The sequence below is a fragment of the Oncorhynchus mykiss genome, chromosome 12, assembly GCF_057628025.1.
Source record: "Oncorhynchus mykiss isolate SJ-2025 chromosome 12, ASM5762802v1, whole genome shotgun sequence".
Lineage (NCBI taxonomy): Eukaryota > Metazoa > Chordata > Actinopteri > Salmoniformes > Salmonidae > Oncorhynchus > Oncorhynchus mykiss.
The window spans coordinates 86,149,881-86,167,983 of NC_143033.1; the positions used below are offsets into that span (position 1 = coordinate 86,149,881).

Here is an 18,103-nt window from a genome sequence, read left to right on the forward strand (position 1 = left end):
TCCCCTCTGTTTGACATCTGTCTCTCCTCCCCTCTGTTTTACATCTGTCTCTCCTCCCCTCTGTTTTACAGTATGCAGTATCTTTTCACACAACATTCTAGACATGTGATTTTGAATATACTGCTTGTTGTGGTAAATAGTTTATGTTAAGTGTATGAAATGGATTTGGGCCTTCACAGGTCGACAGGTAGCTAGTGTTGACTGTTCTCTCCATTGTTTTCCTCCCCAGGAGTTGAGCTCTTCAGACAGAGCTGTAATGGACGATATTGACCCTGAGCCTCAGATATCTCTCTCTCCCTCTATGCTCTCTCTCTCTCTCTCTGTCTCTCTATCTCTCTCTATATCTCCCCCTCTTTCCCACTCTCTCTCTTTCCCTCTCTCTCTCTCTCTCTCTCTCTCTCTCTCTCTCTCTCTCCCCCCTTCCTTCCTTCCTTCCTTCCTTCCTTCCTTCCTTCCTTCCTTCCTTCCTTCCTTCCTTCCTTCCTTCCTTCCTTCCTTACTTCCTTCCTTCCTTCCTTACTTCCTTCCTTCCTTCCTTCCTTCCTTCTCTCTCTTTCCCTTGCTCTCTCTTTCCCACTCTTTCACTTTCTCTCTCTCTCTCTCTCTCTCTCTCTCTCCCCCCCCCCCTCCGCTGCTCTAGAAGCATAGCCCCTATTGATCCCATTCTCTAAGTGTTACCATAAATTCCCTCTTCATTAGTTTAAACAGCACGGCGCTACATCCATCCCATGATTCATCTGGACAGTTCTCCTAAGAGCCACGCAGTGTGTACCGTATCTCTTCCTCTCCTCCAGACACCCCCCTCTACTCCCTTCATCCCTCCACCCCATGTCCTCCCTCCATTATTACCTCTCCATCTGCACAACTCTTTTCCCACTCTTTCATTCACTCTCTCCCTTGATAATAATGGCAGGATCCCAGTGCTGTGGTACAAAGTGCTTCTGCTAGAGAGATTGAATCTAACCCTTATTTGGTTATGTGTATTTTTGTCAGTGTTATTTCTTTGTTTTAAGTGGAGACACTTTACCCACTTTCTGTCCTTGAGAATGAAGATTGGCTCAATGTTCTGTAACAGTGAAATATGGAGCGTTTTCTGGTGGTGCTATTAAGTATGACTTTCCTTTTGGTCATATGTTCACCATACTTTCAACCAAAATCAGTACACAAGACCTGTCTGTACTATCTGTGGAAGACATTTGACAGCGCGGCATACTAAGGAGGGGTCAGGAGAGGTAAAGATTGACACCAGTCCAGAGTCAGCAGCAGCCCATTACCACAGCAGTGGCAGCTTAGAGAGATATGCTTTCATACTCATATCACATATCACATGATTGCTCTCTCCCGCGCAGTCTTTTAGCCTCCACGGTCTCATGTGACCAGGGTTCTCGGCTCAACTCCCAGGTGAGAGCATGGAAATCCACTTGAACCACTTTGCTAAAGCATTCAACACTCTGAAGTGGGAAATGTAAGACACACAAATCATCCTGGATGGATGAACGAGCCACATGCAAGGCAATAATCATCTTGGTTATGAGCCAGGAGGTAGAATTATGACTTTGTCAGTGCAGTGAAATATATGCCTTTATTCTAAACTTGATGGAGAATCTGAGTCTCAATGACAGATGGAGCTGTTGTTTCCACAGGGATGGCAGACAGCTATAGTGATTCTCTGGAATAGTGCCTGGGTGGCCCGTTGGCGAGATCCAAGCAGTCTGTAAAGCTTCAGTTATACTCCTACACTCTTAGAAAAAAAGGTTCTATCTATAACCTAAAAGTGTTCTTCGGCTGTCCCCATAGGATAACCCTTTGAAATAACCTTTCTGGTTCCATGTAGAACCATTTTAGTTCCAAGTAGAACCATTTGGGCTCTATGTAGAACCCTTTCCACAGAGGAACCAAAAAGGGTTTTCCTATGGGGACAGCCAAAGAACCCTTTAGGAACCCTTTTTTCTTAGAGTTTAGTCCACTAAAGACTGTATACGTTTTATGCCCCAGAATCTGTGTGAGTCTGTGTATGTCCTGCCCATCTGTGTCAGTCTGTGTGTGCATGGATATGAGTGTGTGTATATGGAGTGTGTGTGATCTGGAAGGAAGGAGCAGATTGGCTTTGGGAGATCAAAGCTGTAATTTAATCAGACGTTCAAAAATAGACTGAGCTGGAAGTTTGATTAAAAAACTTGTATAAGTAGGCTGGTTCAGCCTTCTCCATGCCTGGCCCTGTGGATGGACCAGCATCCAGTCAGCTGATTTAACCCCCACAGGACCCCTTCACTGGATAACGCTCTCTGAGTGAATAGACTGGGAGTGGTCGACAGGGGAGGGTGTGTGTGTGTGTGTGAATAGAGTCCCAGTCAGTGCACTAAATCACCGTAGTTCTCCTTTACTACCAGACACTGTGTCTCCCCTCCTCTCCTCTAGCCCCCCTCGATGAGTACCAACATCATTAAAGACAACAGTCCAATCCAGGGAACCTGTGCTCCTCATGACGATGAGGATGTATTTCATTATGTCTCTGATTTACAAGTGGAGATCATTGGGTTGGTATACATGCCTCTTGTGTTTCCTCAGTGGTCATGGAAGAAGCTGCCCTCTAAACAACACAGAGTTGTGTTAGGCTTCCACATTGTCTAATCAAATTGTGATAGGACACATGCTTTGTTAATGGCCAATCATCAGAGGTTCATTAACCACCTGCTGTGCTGCTCCATTATATATGTATTATCAGTGAGCAGCCATGTATTACAATCCACGTGTGTGACAGTGCACAGTACAGTGACGTCCTATGGTATGAACCACGATGCATCTTGACGCACCTGTATATTGTGATGTCGTTATAAATAGTCAAAGGATAACCTGTAATTGAACCTGCCAGATTTAGATCAGCTGTGTGCAAGACTGTTACAGTAAATAAGCATGATCAAGGTCAACTCATTCTTGGAAAAGACCAAACACTTCCTCTAGCCACATGCTCTCTACAATGTGTTGTCTCTGATTGATACAGCCAGTGCCATTAGTTGAAGGGCTTGTTAAGTATTAAAAGCCAGGAGGCTCTATTAACCACTGTTATCCTCATGGCCTGTAGACTAAACACTCCTGTAGTTACACTGTTATCCTCATGGCCTGTAGACTAAACACTCCTGTAATTACACTGTTATCCTCATGGCCTGTAGACTAAATACTCCTGTAGTTGCACTGTTAATTAATTTTATTAATTTTTATTTCACCTTTATTTAACCAGGTAGGCAAGTTGAGAGCAAGTACTCATTTACATTGTGACCTGGCCAAGATAAAGCAAAGCAGTTTGACACATACAGCAACAAAGAGTTACATATGGAGTAAAACAAACATACAGTAGAAAAATAAGTCTATATACAATGTGAGCTAATGAGGTGAGATAAGGGAGGTAAAGGCAATTAATAGGCCATGGTGGTGAAGTAAATACAATATAGCAAGTAAAACACTGGAATGGTAGATTTGCAGTGGAAGAATGTGCAAAGTAGAGATAGAAATAATGGGGTGCAAAGGAGCAAAATAAATAAAATAAATACAGTAGGGAAAGAGGTAGTTGTTTGGGCTAAATTATAAGTGGGCTATGTACAGGTGCAGTAATCTGTGAGCTGCTCTGACAGCTGGTGCTTATAGCTAGTGAGGGAGACATGAGTCTCCAGTTTCAGAGATTTTTGTAGTTAGTTCCAGTCATTGGCAGCAGAGAACTGGAAGGAAAGACGACCAAAGGAAGAATTGGTTTTGGGGGTGACCAGAGAGATATACTTGCTGGAGCGCGTGCTACAGGTGGGTGCTGCTATGGTAACCAGCGAGCTGAGATAAGGGGGGACTTTACCTAGCAGGGTCTTGTAGATGACCTGGAGCCAGTGGGTTTGGCGATGAGTATGTAGCGAGTGCCAGCCAACTAGAACGTACAGGTCGCAGTGGTGGGTAGTATATGGGGCTTTGGTGACAAAAATGATGGCACTGTGATAGACTGCATCCAATTTATTGAGTCGGGTATTGAATGCTATTTTGTAAATGACATCGTCGAGGATCGGTAGGATGGTCAGTTTTACAAAGGTATGTTTGGCAGCATGAGTGAAGGATGTTTTGTTTTGCGAAATAGGAAGCCAATTCTAGATTTAACTTTGGATTGGAGATGTTTGATGTGAGTCTGGAAGGAGAGTTTACAGTCTAACCAGACGCCTAGGTATTTGTAGTTGTCCACATATTCTATGTCAGAACCGTCCAGAGTAGTGATGTTGGACGGTCGGGCAGGTGCAGGCAGCGATCGGTTGAAGAGCATGCATTAAGTTTTACTTTTATTTAAGAGCAATTGGAGGCCACGGAAGGAGAGTTGTATGACATTGAAGCTCTCCTGGAGGGTTGTTTACACAGTGTCCAAAGAAGGGCCAGAAGTTTACAGAATGGTGTCGTCTGCGTAGAGGTGGATCAGAGACTCACCAGCAGCAAGAGCGACATCATTGATGTATACAGAGAAGAGAGTTGGTCCAAGAATTGAACCCTGTGGCACCCCCATAGAGATTGCCAAAGGCCCGGACAACAGGCCCTCCGATTTGACACACTGAACTCTATCAGAGAAGTAGTTTGTGAACCAGGCGAGGCAATCATTTGAGAAACCAAGGCTACCGAGTCTGCCGATGAGGATGTGGTGATTGACAGAGTCGAAAGCCTTGGCCAGGTCAATGAATAAGGCTGCACACTATTGTTTCTTATCGATGACGGTTAAGATATCGTTTATGACCTTGAGCGTGGCTGAGGTGCACCCATGACCAGCTCTGAAACCAGATTGCATAGCGGAGAAGGTATGGTGGGATTCAAAATGGTCGGTAATCTGTTTGTTGACTTGGCTTTCCTTAGAAAGGCAGGGTAGGATAGATATAGGTCTGTAGCAGTTTGGGTCAAGAGTGTCCCCCCCCCTTAGAAGAGGGGGATGACCGCAGCTGCTTTCCAATCTTTGGGAATCTCCGACGACACGAGACGTTGAACAGGCTAGTAATAGGGGTTGCAACAGTTTTGGCAGATAATTTTAGAAAGAAAGGGTCCAGATTGTCTAGCCCGGCTGATTTGTAGGGGTCCAGATTTTGCAGCTCTTTCAGAACATCAGCTGCCTCGATTTGGGAGAAGGAGAAATGGGGAAGGCTTGGGCGAGTTGCTGTGGGGGGTGAAGTGCTGTTGACCGGGGTAGGGGTAGCCAGGTGGAAAGCATGGCCAGCCGTAGAAAAATGCTTATTGAAATTCTCAATTGTAGTGGATTTATCGGTGGTGACAGTGTTTCCTAGCCTCAGAGCAGTGTGCAACTGGGAGGAGGTGCTCTTATTCTCCATGGACTTTACAGTGTCCCAGAACTTTTTTGAGTTTGTGTTGCAGGAAGCAAATTTCTGCTTGAAAAAGCTTGCTTGGCTTTTCTAACTGCCTGTGTATATTGGTTTCTAGCTTCCCTGAAAAGTTGCATATCACAGGGGCTGTTCGATGCTAATGCAGAACGCCATAGGATGTTTTTGTGTTGGTTAAGGGCAGTCAGGTCTGGAGAGAACCAAGGGCTATCTGTTCCTGGTTCTACATTTCTACATGTCTATTTAAGATGGTGAGGAAGGCACTTTTAAAGAATAACCAGGCATCCTCTACTGTCGGGATGAGATCAATATCCTTCCAGGATACCCCAGCCAGTTCGATTAGAAAGGCCTGCTCGCTGAAGTGTTTCAGGGAGCCTTTGACAGTGATGAGTGGAAGTCGTTTGACCGCTGACCCATTACGGATGCAGGCAATGAGGCAGTGATCGCTGAGATCTTGGTTGAAAACAACAGAGGTGTATTTAGAGGGCAAGTTGGTTAGGATGATATCTATGAGGGTGCCCGTGTTTACGGCTTTGGGGTGGTACCTGGTAGGTTCATTGATAATTTGTGTGAGATTGAGGGCATCAAGTTTAGATTGTAGGATGGCTGGGGTGTTAAGCATGTTCCAGTTCAGGTCGCCTAGCAGCACGAGCTCTGAATATAGATGGGGGGGGCAATCAGTTCACATATGGTGTCCAGAGCACAGCTGGGGGCAGAGGGTGGTCTATAGCAGGCGGTAACGTTGAGTTGAGTGATCATAAGGGTCCAGTGAGTAGTGAGGTTGGTTGGGGTCACGGCGATTCAGACAGCTAGCCAGGCCATCGGTAGCAAGCTAGCAGAGGATGGAGGTCTGTTTTTAGCCACCTCGTGCGTTTCCGTCGGTAGATTAGTGGGGTTCCGTGTGGTACCAATGGGGATCAATCCAATTGGCAAAATAGATATAGTTATAGTGAACCAAGAAAAATTGTCCGATAAACCTATTCAGATAGCAGCCGATAAGACAGCTAATGATTAGCGGGCCGCAGATGGGCGTTCAGGTAACGTTGCGACGGAGGGGCCAGTTGGATAACTCCCTCGGGCAGATAACGTCGGTAGTCCAGTCGTGAAGGCCCGGTGGGGCTCCGCATCGGCAGTAAAACGGGTCCTGACAAGTGATTGTAACCCAGGAGTGGCTGATGGAACTCTTCAGCTGGTTAGCTCCGGAATAATTGATGTTTGCTCCAGGATCGACGTAAGCCAATAGTCACACGGATAGCAGCTAGCTAGCTGGGGATATGGAGAGAAAAATAGGTCTGGTATGTTCTGGTCTGCTTCGCGTTGTACTAAACTGGCAATATCTTTTCTAGCTAAAGGATAGCTGATGACCACAAACCGTGGTTAGCTGAATACTAACGTTAGCCAGTACACTGGCTAGCTACTGGCTACCTTCTATTGTGGATTTCAGATTTGAGGTAAATAAAAAAAAAAAAAATATTGGTGAGGCGGGTTGCAGGAGAGTGTTTTGAATTTGAGTTTTTGGAAAATAAAATATATAAAAGATATGCGAAGAAAGATGTAAATATGTAAATATATATATATACACGGGACACGACAAGACGAGGACAAAGGAAGTCCGACTGCTATGCCATCTTGGTATTAAATAATAATAACACAACACCATTTATGGGGCACTCCAATCCCACATAATGTTTCAGGTGAAAACACATATTTAAAGATCTATAAACAAGGAGACTATCTGTTTGATGAGTTTATCATCTTTATTAGAGCTCATGTTTTTAGTGGAGAGTTTAGTCTTCACATCACCTCCAGTCCTGTGTTGATGCACCTTCCTTCACTTCCATTTGGAATGTTCATTTACAATGAGATGACTTATGGTGTCTGAGTGTACCACTGAATTAACACATTTCATTTGTGTAAGCCTGGAATTCAATCCAAGGTGCATTGTAAATAAGCATGCTACACTGACTAATGACTAATAATGTGCTTTTTAAATGCCATATTCCCAACGTCGGCGGAGATTCACGGTAAAATCTACAGATGTTGGTTCAACCATAAATTACCTTTAAAAGTCCAATGTGTGTCTTTACAATGATCCTTGGATTGAGTTCTGGTCTATGTATTTAATGTTCTATGTACGTCTGCTTATAGGACATACAGCATGCATGACCTTTCACCATTCATTGCTGGTAATGTTCTGTGTGTAAGAGAATTTCAGTAGAGCCTCTGAAGGAATGAACTACCCCCCCTCTTCCTCCCCCTCTGTCCCTCCATCTCCCCCGCGCCCACTCCATCCCTGACCCTTTCCACTCAGTTCCATTTACCAGTGCACAGAGTATGATTTCATTACACCATCCTTAATTGTGTCTGCAGCATCCTAATATGCTCTGGCAAAACAATAGGGAGGGGGAGGAGAGATGTAGATGGGACGGTGGGCAGAGGGGATGTCAAAGCTTTTATTCACTGGCTTTTAAGAAGCTCTCTATTCCACACTGATGCACTTCCTCTCCGCAGGCCTGGGCTGAGTGTGCCTCCTCAGCTGTGTCTGTACACTGAGAGAATAGGCCTTCAGTAAGCCTAACTGCCTGCCTGCCTCAATGAGTTATATCGCCCAGTTTATGGTGCAGAGGGAGGAGAAGGATGGAGAGAGAGAAAGGAGGCGAGAGTGAGATGTTGTCGCTTCACCGCATCACCGCCTGGTATGGCAACTGCACCGCCCTCGACCGCTAGGCTCTACAGAGGGTGGGGCGGACGGTCCAGTACATCACTATGGCCAAGCTCCCTGCCATCCAGGAACTTTATACCAGGCCCAGAAAATTGCCAAAGACTACAGTCACCCAAGCCATGGACTGTTCTCTGTGTTCCTGTCAGACAATCGGTACCGAAGCATCAGGTCTCGGACCAACAGGCTTCGACATATACGTTGCAGCTACTTTTCTCTCCTGATGCCTAGTCACTTTACCCCTGCCTACATGTACATACCCAGCAAGCACATAACATTCTGAGACCCCTATGTTTCTTAGAGCTTGGTGAGAGCATGTTTGTTCTATTCTTACAACCTTCCCACAACTTTCTAGGAATGGTGCAGGAAAGTCGCTTGGATTTGAAACATTCTCTTGACAAAATGACGTTATTTTCTTGGAATTTCATTACTTTAACAGGGTGTTTACTAAAAGTTCAAACATGGTTATAATTTTGCATATTTAAAAAAAATGTTATATTAACACATACAATCTACCTGTAGTGAAGCCGGTCAACATTTACTTTACATTCAGTCATCTAGTAGACACTCCCATCCAGAGAGACCCACAGGAGCAACCAGGTGTCAAGCTCCACGCCCAAGGGCAGGTCGACAGATCTTCCACCAAGCGACGTATCGACCACCAAACCAGTGGCCTATCAGCCACCGGCCCAAGCTCCCAACTGCCAGTCTACCAACCAACCCCCCCCCAACAGTCCCCCGAGAGTTGCCCCTCAACCAACCGAGACCCCCTTGAACCTCCCCACTCTTCACCTCTAAATCTCCCCCACAGTGAATGCATGCATTTGAGTGCATATGTGGCACTATTTACATATATGTGTCCGTGTGTGCTCACTCTTTGACCGTCATTCTATCCCCCGCCCAGCAACTCCACTCCCACATGTCTCCAGTTCCACATCCCAACCCTCAGTTTCCCTCAATCCATCCCACCTATCCGCTCTATGGATTTCTACGCATCATATATCGTTCAACTATGCTGTGATGTTTAACATACAATGTGAATCTATCTAATCAAATCCACAGATTGCGAGTTAAAGATAAATACTTTTACCAAGAGTATTAGTATATTAGTAATTGACTGACCAGGTCTCTCCAGATCTCCCAACAGTACTATTTCTAGGGACAGTTTTTTATGAATGTTATGCTTTTTCAGTCATTCCTGAACCTGAGACCAGAAACAGGCTACCTGAGGGCAATACCAGAACACATTTCAGCATTATGTCAAGAAGCAGTGTGGCTTGGCGGGGTCTTGTTTTGGTGGACACATGGCTCACATGGCCTCGCCCGAGTCAAGACAGTAACTACCTATTGGATACCATGAAAAAGGGTGTTCAAAAAATTGTCTTCTTGAAACATTCAGTGAAATATCCAAATAAATAATTTCTGTTCTGAGCGTTAATAAAACCTCCCAGGAGAACTTTCAAGGAAACAGAGTAAAATGTTCTCAGAACCTCCCTGCATCCTAAAAATAAACAGTCCCAGAACAGGCGAAATCTTAACTTCTGTTCTCAGAACAAAACAACCCCTCAATTTTACCGATCAGGAAACATGATTTTGTTCCCAGAATCAATGGGAAACCAAAAACCTACGTTCCATGAAGACTTCCAAGAAACCAAATGTGTTAGCTGGTTATCTACCTCAATTACCACTTATCCCTGCATTTTTCTTATCTGACTTTGCATCATTGGGGAAGAGCTTGTAAGTAAGCATTTCACTGTAAGGTCTACAGCTGTTGTATTCAGTCCATTTGATAAATACAATTTGATTTGATTTTGATCCAGAGAAGGGCAAGACACAGAAAGGGAAAAGGAAGATGGTGTAGGTTATTAGAGGAAAGGTAATGAAGGGGAAACAGAGAGAGAGAGAAAATAAAAGGACCTTTATGGCTAAGCCTTAGCCTCTATAAATCTGACAGAAGTATATCATTTCTTGATAGAGTTGCCCTTAAATAGACTGATTATGTTCTCACTTTTCTTGGCAGTCGCTGCCTATTTACAGCTATTACAAGAGCTTACATTTCATGTCTAATCAATCTGGACAGCTGGAAATATACCACAGAGAGATGGCAGACCTCACATGGGGGTCGGAGTAACAACGATCCCATCAGGGACTTGAACCTCCACCCCTCTGCTGTTCCCCGGCCTGGCTGTTGGTGACACCTGACACGGCCTGGCTTACGGCCTGGGTTGTGGAGCTGAAACACCTGCTGGGTCTATTATTATATGTGGAGATCTGTTCACATGGGTTCAGAGGTCAGCCATCCACCCACAGCACACCACCCCACTGCTGGTTAAGCTGTCAGACTGCAGCTGAGAACGATGCCCTGTCAGCAAATTTGAGATGGAATAATTTGTGTGCATGTGCGTGCTTCCATGAGCTTATGTGTGTTTGTTGATGTTGGAGGTAAAAGAGTTAACACACATTCCATGTCTGCAAAAAGTATCATGTTGATTTCAGTGAATGTTCTCAGATATTGACAACAACAACAGCAGCCACGGAAAGTACCATGTTGATTTCAGTGAATGTTCTCAGATATTGACGACAACAACAACAGCCACGGAATTCTGTTCTCATAAAATTAAGCACTTCCATCCTGGTCTCTCTTTGAGGTGGCTGGTGAGAGACACTGCGTGAGAGACACTGCCATTACAGACCAGTTGAATGGTTTGTGGTTAGCCAGCCAAGGTGCCTGGCAGTCAGCTGGACATGAATGTTTCTCCTCCAGACCAAATCCAGAGACGTCTGATGATGGTGGGTTCAATAGAATCCCTCTACACAGAACAGAGCCCTCCAGGTGGAGCCTAAGGGACCAATTCCTGGGCAGTTTGTGTGTGATTGTGTTTAAAGTTAGAATTTACCCTTGATTTAAGGTGTTATGGATTGAGAACTGAACAGGGGTGGCTGTATACCAGAGGAGGCTGGTGGGAGGAGCTATAGGAGGATGGGCTCATTGAAATGGCTGGAATGGAATATATGGAACAGTATCAAAGAGTGTGTTTGGGCCAGGAGGAGACTGAGTAAAGGGACAGACGGGGTCTTTAAGGCTATAGATCAGGTCTTTAAGGCTATAGACCAGGTCTTTAAGGCTATAGATCAGGTCTTTAAGGCTATAGACCAGGTCTTTAAGGCTATAGATCAGGTCTTTAAGGCTATAGATTAGGTCTTTAAGGCTATAGATCAGGTATCAGGTCTTGTAAAGTAACTTTGAAAAGTGGACTTTGTAGTTTGATTTGCTCAGGCACTGGAGCACTGGTCAGTCCTGCCATTGGCTTGATTGCACTCACTTAGAGCCATTTGAGTCTTCAGGAGAGGTATCTTACATTTATTATCCCACGTATCACATACAGATGTAGGATCCTAATTTGAGCACTATTTTGTTGTTGAGAATGCAAACTTGTAGTGTATTCAAGATTTAAAAGGCTTCCAAAGTTTGTAATTTCCACTTTAAAATGTCAGACTTGATTTGCCCTAATGAAAAATGTACATTAATTATAATCCACATAATATTTCACATTTCCTGTTGCTGCAGGATTATTTTCCTGCTGTTCAAATTGGCTCAAATTAAGATCCTCCATCTGTATGTACGGTAGTAATACAACTGAGTAGTCTTTTGACCTCACAAATGGAAATGGAGTGCATACAGTAGGTTTTATGCAGAGAGAAGCATATTGCACACCATACCCTCTATTACCTAGCTATTTCAGTGTCATAGAAAGGTCTACACAACTCAACTTTGCTTTTATCTGCACCCATCTATGCTAGCCTTTCCGTTAATGTACATGCATGCATTTGAATAATTGAGGTGAATTTAAAGACTCGCATCTAGGCTTTTAACCATTATGATATGTGGAGCACGTCACTGAGAAGCAGGGGCAGAGAGGGTCTTTGTGATTTATAATTGGGTCGGGCACTTTCCTAGACAGGCCTGCAGCGCCAGCGAAGGACCCATGTATGGTCTTTTGTTTTGATCCTCCTCAGCTTGTCTGATGCATTGAACCACCTCTCTCAGCAGACACACTCACCAATGAGTCACGGTAAAGAGAACCGCAATGAGATGCATTGTAAAACCTGACCCCTTATTCCTTACTGCACAATGTGATGCTCTCTACTACATCATAGCAAGGTCATAGGTCACTCCCTGTTGTGTCAAAAAACAGAACACTCAAAACATGAGCACAATGGCAGCTCTTCCTTTAAAGAACTCCAGGCCTCAAGAGGGCAGATAACCCAAAAACACGGGTGGAACTAAAAAATTGAGCCAGGATTTCTGGAGGGACTACTTTTACATGCACACCTGGCAGATAAGCATGGGTATAAAATGTTTGGGCTTAGCTTTGCTTGGGTCCTCAACATGCAAACAGCTCATTGTTCAACCCTAAAGACCCAACTGGTATGTAATGTTTGGAATTATTTATTATGTTGCATCCAGTGCTTAGCGCAATTTACATGTTTAACTCTGGTATGAGTGGTGACTTCTTTTTTGTGGATATTTTCTGACTGCAGAAGTCATTGCTTGAAGTGCTAGATTAAATTGAATAAGTTTCCTTTATTCAAAGCCATGCTGTGTTTGTGTAAAATGATGCATGTTTATTCTCTGTTTAAGGTTATCAACCTATTCCTCTGTCATTCAACTACTCTATTCAACAAATCAACTGTTTCAACACATTCAACAAATGGCATCAAAACCATAATAAAACACTAAAAAGGAATGCAGTTGTCCCTTTGCATCCTTCACGTGTTGCGCAAGCCGTTTTCAAGTTTGGGCAGAGCTGAAATAATTCGAACACCTAGACAACTTGACACTCCCCACACAAACTATCCGCAGTGGACATTATACTGGAGTGTTACGATACTATAAAGCCCACACAGCACAGCATACTAAGAAACCTGTAATGATTCATGATTTGTAAACTGAGGTTTGATTGTCCTCACAGAAGTCTGGAGAGATTAATAAAACCCAATGGAAAATGCATTGGACTTATTAATTGATTCAACTTAAAACAATAGAACCACAGGGTGTGTCATTGTTAACAGTTTGGCAGCTTCTTACGTTATGAAGTCAACAAGCGTTTGACAATGGATGCTGTCTGTGCTCAAGGCTTACAGTTTGACAGAGCATCTTTCCTCCTCTCAATAGATTATTCCTCTGCCTTGCCTTGTAATGTTAAGTTTTTCCTAGTAGACTAACTTGATTTGCACCTCAAATGCATAAAGTTGAAGAATGAAATGATGCAGTTACTCAATGAGAATGTGGTTAATTACAACATGTCTGAGGGGTTCTAACCTACCCACGTCCATCCTGTGTTAAAACTCCATGACCTCTCCTGAACCTGCACCACATGCCTGTACTACACTAAGAACAGCCATGCAGGATTCAGACTGTATACCCATACCAATTACAATAAACAATGCAATAAAGCTTACGAATGCTCATTTAGTTAATCTACACAGCAATCTCATTGCCATAATGCTATTTTAATGGTTCTCATCGCAGTAACAACATAAACCCTAACTTCATTAGGTGTCTACAGTGCTGTATACAATCTGGCTGGCTCTAGTGCTTGTTAGTGTATTGTTAGCATGGATATTGTGTGTGTGTGTGTATGACAGTCAGGGAGCGGCAGTTAGCAGAGCTCTGGCCCTCAGCCTCCAGGACCTGCTAATGAGATGGCTAAGACCCTGGTCCCTGGGTCTCTCTGCTCCCCGGTACAACACCACCTCCATTCCTCTACGCTACAAATGTATTTATATAGCCCTTCGTACATCAGCTGATATCTCAAAGTGCTGTACAGAAACCCAGCCTAAAACGGCAAGCAATGCAGGTGTAGAAGCACGGTGGCTAGGAAAAACTCCCTAGAAAGGCCGAAACCTAGAGAGGAACCAGGCTATGTGGGGTGGCCAGTCCTCTTCTGGCTGTGCCGGGTGGAGACTATAACAGAACTTGGCCAGACCTACAGACATTGGTCCCTAGGTCTCTCTGCTCCCTGGTACAGACCCTGGTACAACAAACATCCTCCATTCCTCTATGCTACAGACCCTGGTCCCTGGTTCTCTCTGCTCCCTGGTACAACACCACCTCCATTCCTCTATGCTACAGACACACTGCACCTAATCAGGCACACAACACACAGTCCTTCCTTGCTCATATGGATGCATATGGCCTTGAGTAACTAAACAAGTCCTCTGCAAAGCAAGGCTCGTCTTCAAGCTAATAAATCACGGAGTGCTGCCTGTCAATGGTGTATTGGAGGCAAAGTCAGGTGCAGGAGCGCACGCAGAGTATAATGAACAGGCGCACTTTTATTATAGTTCCAAAAACGAGAGCACTACATAAATCATACACGCTCAAAAAACGGAACATAAGTAGAGCGCGTAAACTAACATCACTTAACATGAAACAATTACACACAACACATGATGGGAAACAGAGGGTTAAATACAAGTAGAGTGATTGGGGAAATGAAAACCAGGTGTGTATGAAGACAAGACAAATGGACATATGAAAAATAGAGCGGTGATGGCTAGAAAGCCGGTGACGTCGATCGTCAAACGCCGCCCGAACAAGGAGAGGAGCCGACTTCGGCGGAAGTCGTGACGCTACCTCTGAAAGAGGGAGAGAGAGAGAAACAGAGATATGATAAAATGGGAAAGGAGGGGGCGGAGTAGGGATGTAATCTAATACAGTTTTGTAAAAGCCTTTCCATCAGGCCGGGGCGAGGGTCCACGTGGGCTGACTAACGACAAGCACAGCTGCATCTGTACAGTTACACAATCCTGTCCAACACAGAGGAATCTGGCTAAAGGAACCAACACTAGTCGGGGTTGTTTCAGGGTTAGTTGGAAGCTCATTCTTACAGTTACACAATCCTGTCCAGCACAGAGGAATCTGGCTAAAGGAACCAACACTAGAAGGGTTGTTTCAGGGTTAGTTGGAAGCTCATTCTTAGCTTGCACTTTTATACTACTGTTTTCATGTAGGAAAAGCCATTCTATTCAGAAATCTTTTCCATTGCTCAGATGACATTAGGCATCTAAGATAACAATGAAGAAAACATGGAGTCATCAGTGCGAAATCAGAAGTGAAACAAGTGCTTCAAGTGAAGTGAAGAGCCAAAATGAAGTCAAAATTTTTTTAAAGAAAAGCTTTCGGGTGTAGGTCCAATGTTGGCCCTCATCCTCCTGTTCTCTCATATCACATTATTGATCACAGGGTTCTTAATATGACCAGACCAGTCTACAACACTTATATAGTGGTCCTGTATGGCTCAGTTGGTTGTGGGTTCAGTTCCCAGGACCACCCAAACGTAAAATGTATGCACGGATGACTGTAGGTCACCTTGGATAAAAGCGTCTAACAACGTTGTGAGGTCATACCATTTGGAAGCCATTAAGCATTATACTGTACATGAGCAACCATATATCACACTATATAGCAGTCCGTTGATGATCACTGGCACAGTTCACCAGTCCATGTGGTCATTTAACAGAACACGTGTTCATTTACAGTACAGTGTGTAACAGTATACATGGTAATACAGACCCAATGGAACTCTCCCAGCCTGTGCCATCAGGCCATGTCTTTATTAGTTCCCATGCTGTAATGAGATGGAGGGAGGGAGGAGAAGAGGGGGGGGGGAGTCTGTTAGGTTAGTCTGTCCAGGCTAGGTTTAGGTTCACCCCTCCGCAGGGTCTGCTGTTTTCTTTTAGGAAAAGCCATTCTATTCAGAGATATTTTCATTGTTCAGATGACATTACAATGGCGAAAACATGGCCTAGGCTCTGGTCTTAGTAGTGCACTATTTAGGGAAAGGGTGCCTTTTGGGACATACAGATGTTGTAGACTGGGAAGGCTGGTGGAGAACAGGGAGCTATAGCAGGACTGTTGAGATCTGGTGACACATTGAGAAAACAGGGTGTGAAAATGGATGAGAACAGTAAGCTCTCCTGACAGATGTGTTGACAAGGCTGCAACAGGAAGGGCTCATGGTGAGGGTTTAACTGTGAACCGGACAGAAAGGATGGAGGGAGAAAGAAAAGGAGGGAAAGAGAGAAGGGGGAGATTTGGGAAAGGAGGAAATTGGAGTCGTCTTCTTTCTCAGCTGTGATTAGTCATCTTATTTGTCTGACCACCCTTCAGCCCTCCCTCCAAATTAGTAACTGTCAGACCCTGTCCCTCTGTGGCGCTGATTGATGACCTCATCGGGGAGTTAACATGACACTGTGTCAAGTTTGGAGACTACCACTCACCTACTAGTCTTTCCTCCTGCCTCTTCGCCAGAGACCAGTCATCCCTTTTTCACTTCTTTCCCTATTTCCCATTCCCCTCTCTATTTCTGTTTCTCTCTCTCACCACATGTGGTGAGCAGATTTCTGGCACAGCATTAAAGTGGAAGCAGGGTAGGTCGTTGTAGTGAATGCAGGGATCAGTGCTAAGATAGGTGAGGATGTTTGACTAAGGCCCCTGCCAGAGGTCCAGCTTGAAGGGCTTGGTTCACCCTGTCCTGAGACTTCCTGCATTGGGACACTACCCACGCCCATAGGTTGTTGATGCATGGCTGGAAGTCTGATGGATGACTCAGGGTGCTCTGTGTGGTGGAGCTCAGAGGTTTATCTACTTTACAGTCTGTTGGTGTGTCCTCAGAGCACTAACTGTAATTTACTGCAAGAGAGCAAAGGTGACCAGAGTTGGAGAGTTAAAGTTTCCTGTCAGTCCTTTATTCTATCAGAGCTACTTGATATGATGTGTTTGATATGATAAGTTGATACGTTTTCTTTCCATGTCTCATTGCATTCTTCCATTTGATCACAGACATAAACATGATCCTACAGATATAGGATCTTAATTTGAGTCCGTTTGCTACGGCAGGAAAATAATCCTGCAGCAACAGGAAATGTGAATTATTATGTGGATTATAATGAATGGGCATTTTTCTAGGCGTTGATAAACTTTTCATTAGGGCAAATCAAATCAGAATTTACAAACTTTAGAAGCCTTTTAAAAACTTGAATGCAATACAAGTTTGCATTTAATGCTGTGCAGGAAAATTCTCAACAACAAAAGAGTGATCAAAATTAAGATCCTACATCTGTACTTTAGTTTGGGAGCTGTCTTCTTCATTACCATGCATTGGCAACCGTTTATAAACGTTTAACAGAGGGTCTCATCTGGAAAATACAGCCGTTTTTTCAGGGCAACTTGTTACTGTGCCAACATGTTGCGAAATCACTGTTGTTTGTATGGCATTTCCTGAACAATAAAGTCCACTGTGGTTTCAGCATGGCTTTGTACTGGGAGAGTAATGATCTATGTGATGTGAGGGTTCTATTAGCTGTCCTATGATTAAATATATTTGTGCTACTCAGAATGATATGTAATACGTTTTGACTCTTCATATAAATAAAGTAACAATGGAGAACTCCAACTAACCCTTTAAATAGTTTATGAATGCAAATGAATTCAAGCCCAGAAAAACACATTTAGCATTTGCATCACTTCACTTCCTGGCAGACACATCACAATATTATTAAAAAATGTATATGCTTTTTTCATTTTCTTTTCTTATCCATTTATGTTTTGGGCAGTAGCCCACTTCCCTGGTTGGTTGTTGGCACCACATTTTTAAGTGGGTAAAGCTGCAGTTGTTTGTTTGTCTGTTTCTGGTTTAAAAAGTAAAAAAACAAAACATTTATCCGACAGCTCGACTGGTGAGATGAAGAAAATAAAGTGAGACTTATTCATTCTTCATAATGTCATCTAAGGATTGGCGGTGGTGTCGATGAGGTGGGGGTGGGGTGGGGGCACGGTAGCTCCCCTGGGCAGTCTCCCATTCACTACTGTTCAAAGTGATGATTTCCCCTTGATATGGTATATTCAGCGATGAGCGGAGAGAGAAAAGGAGAAGAACTACTGCTGCCGATTGACAGGTGTGCTTTATTGTCTCAGTGTAATGGACTTGGCACAAACACATGCAGGCGATTATCATTAAAGTGACTCCCTAGC

The 18,103-nt window shown here is 44.0% G+C and overlaps 1 long non-coding RNA gene across 1 annotated transcript; it reads left to right on the forward strand.

The window, feature by feature from the left end:
• The first annotated feature begins 12,389 nt into the window (after positions 1 to 12,389).
• On the forward strand, positions 12,390 to 13,526 carry LOC149979412 (uncharacterized). The gene is made up of 2 exons (XR_016484770.1): positions 12,390 to 12,493; positions 12,707 to 13,526. It is a non-coding gene; the product is annotated as an uncharacterized LOC149979412 (long non-coding RNA).
• Positions 13,527 to 18,103: the final 4,577 nt, after the last annotated feature.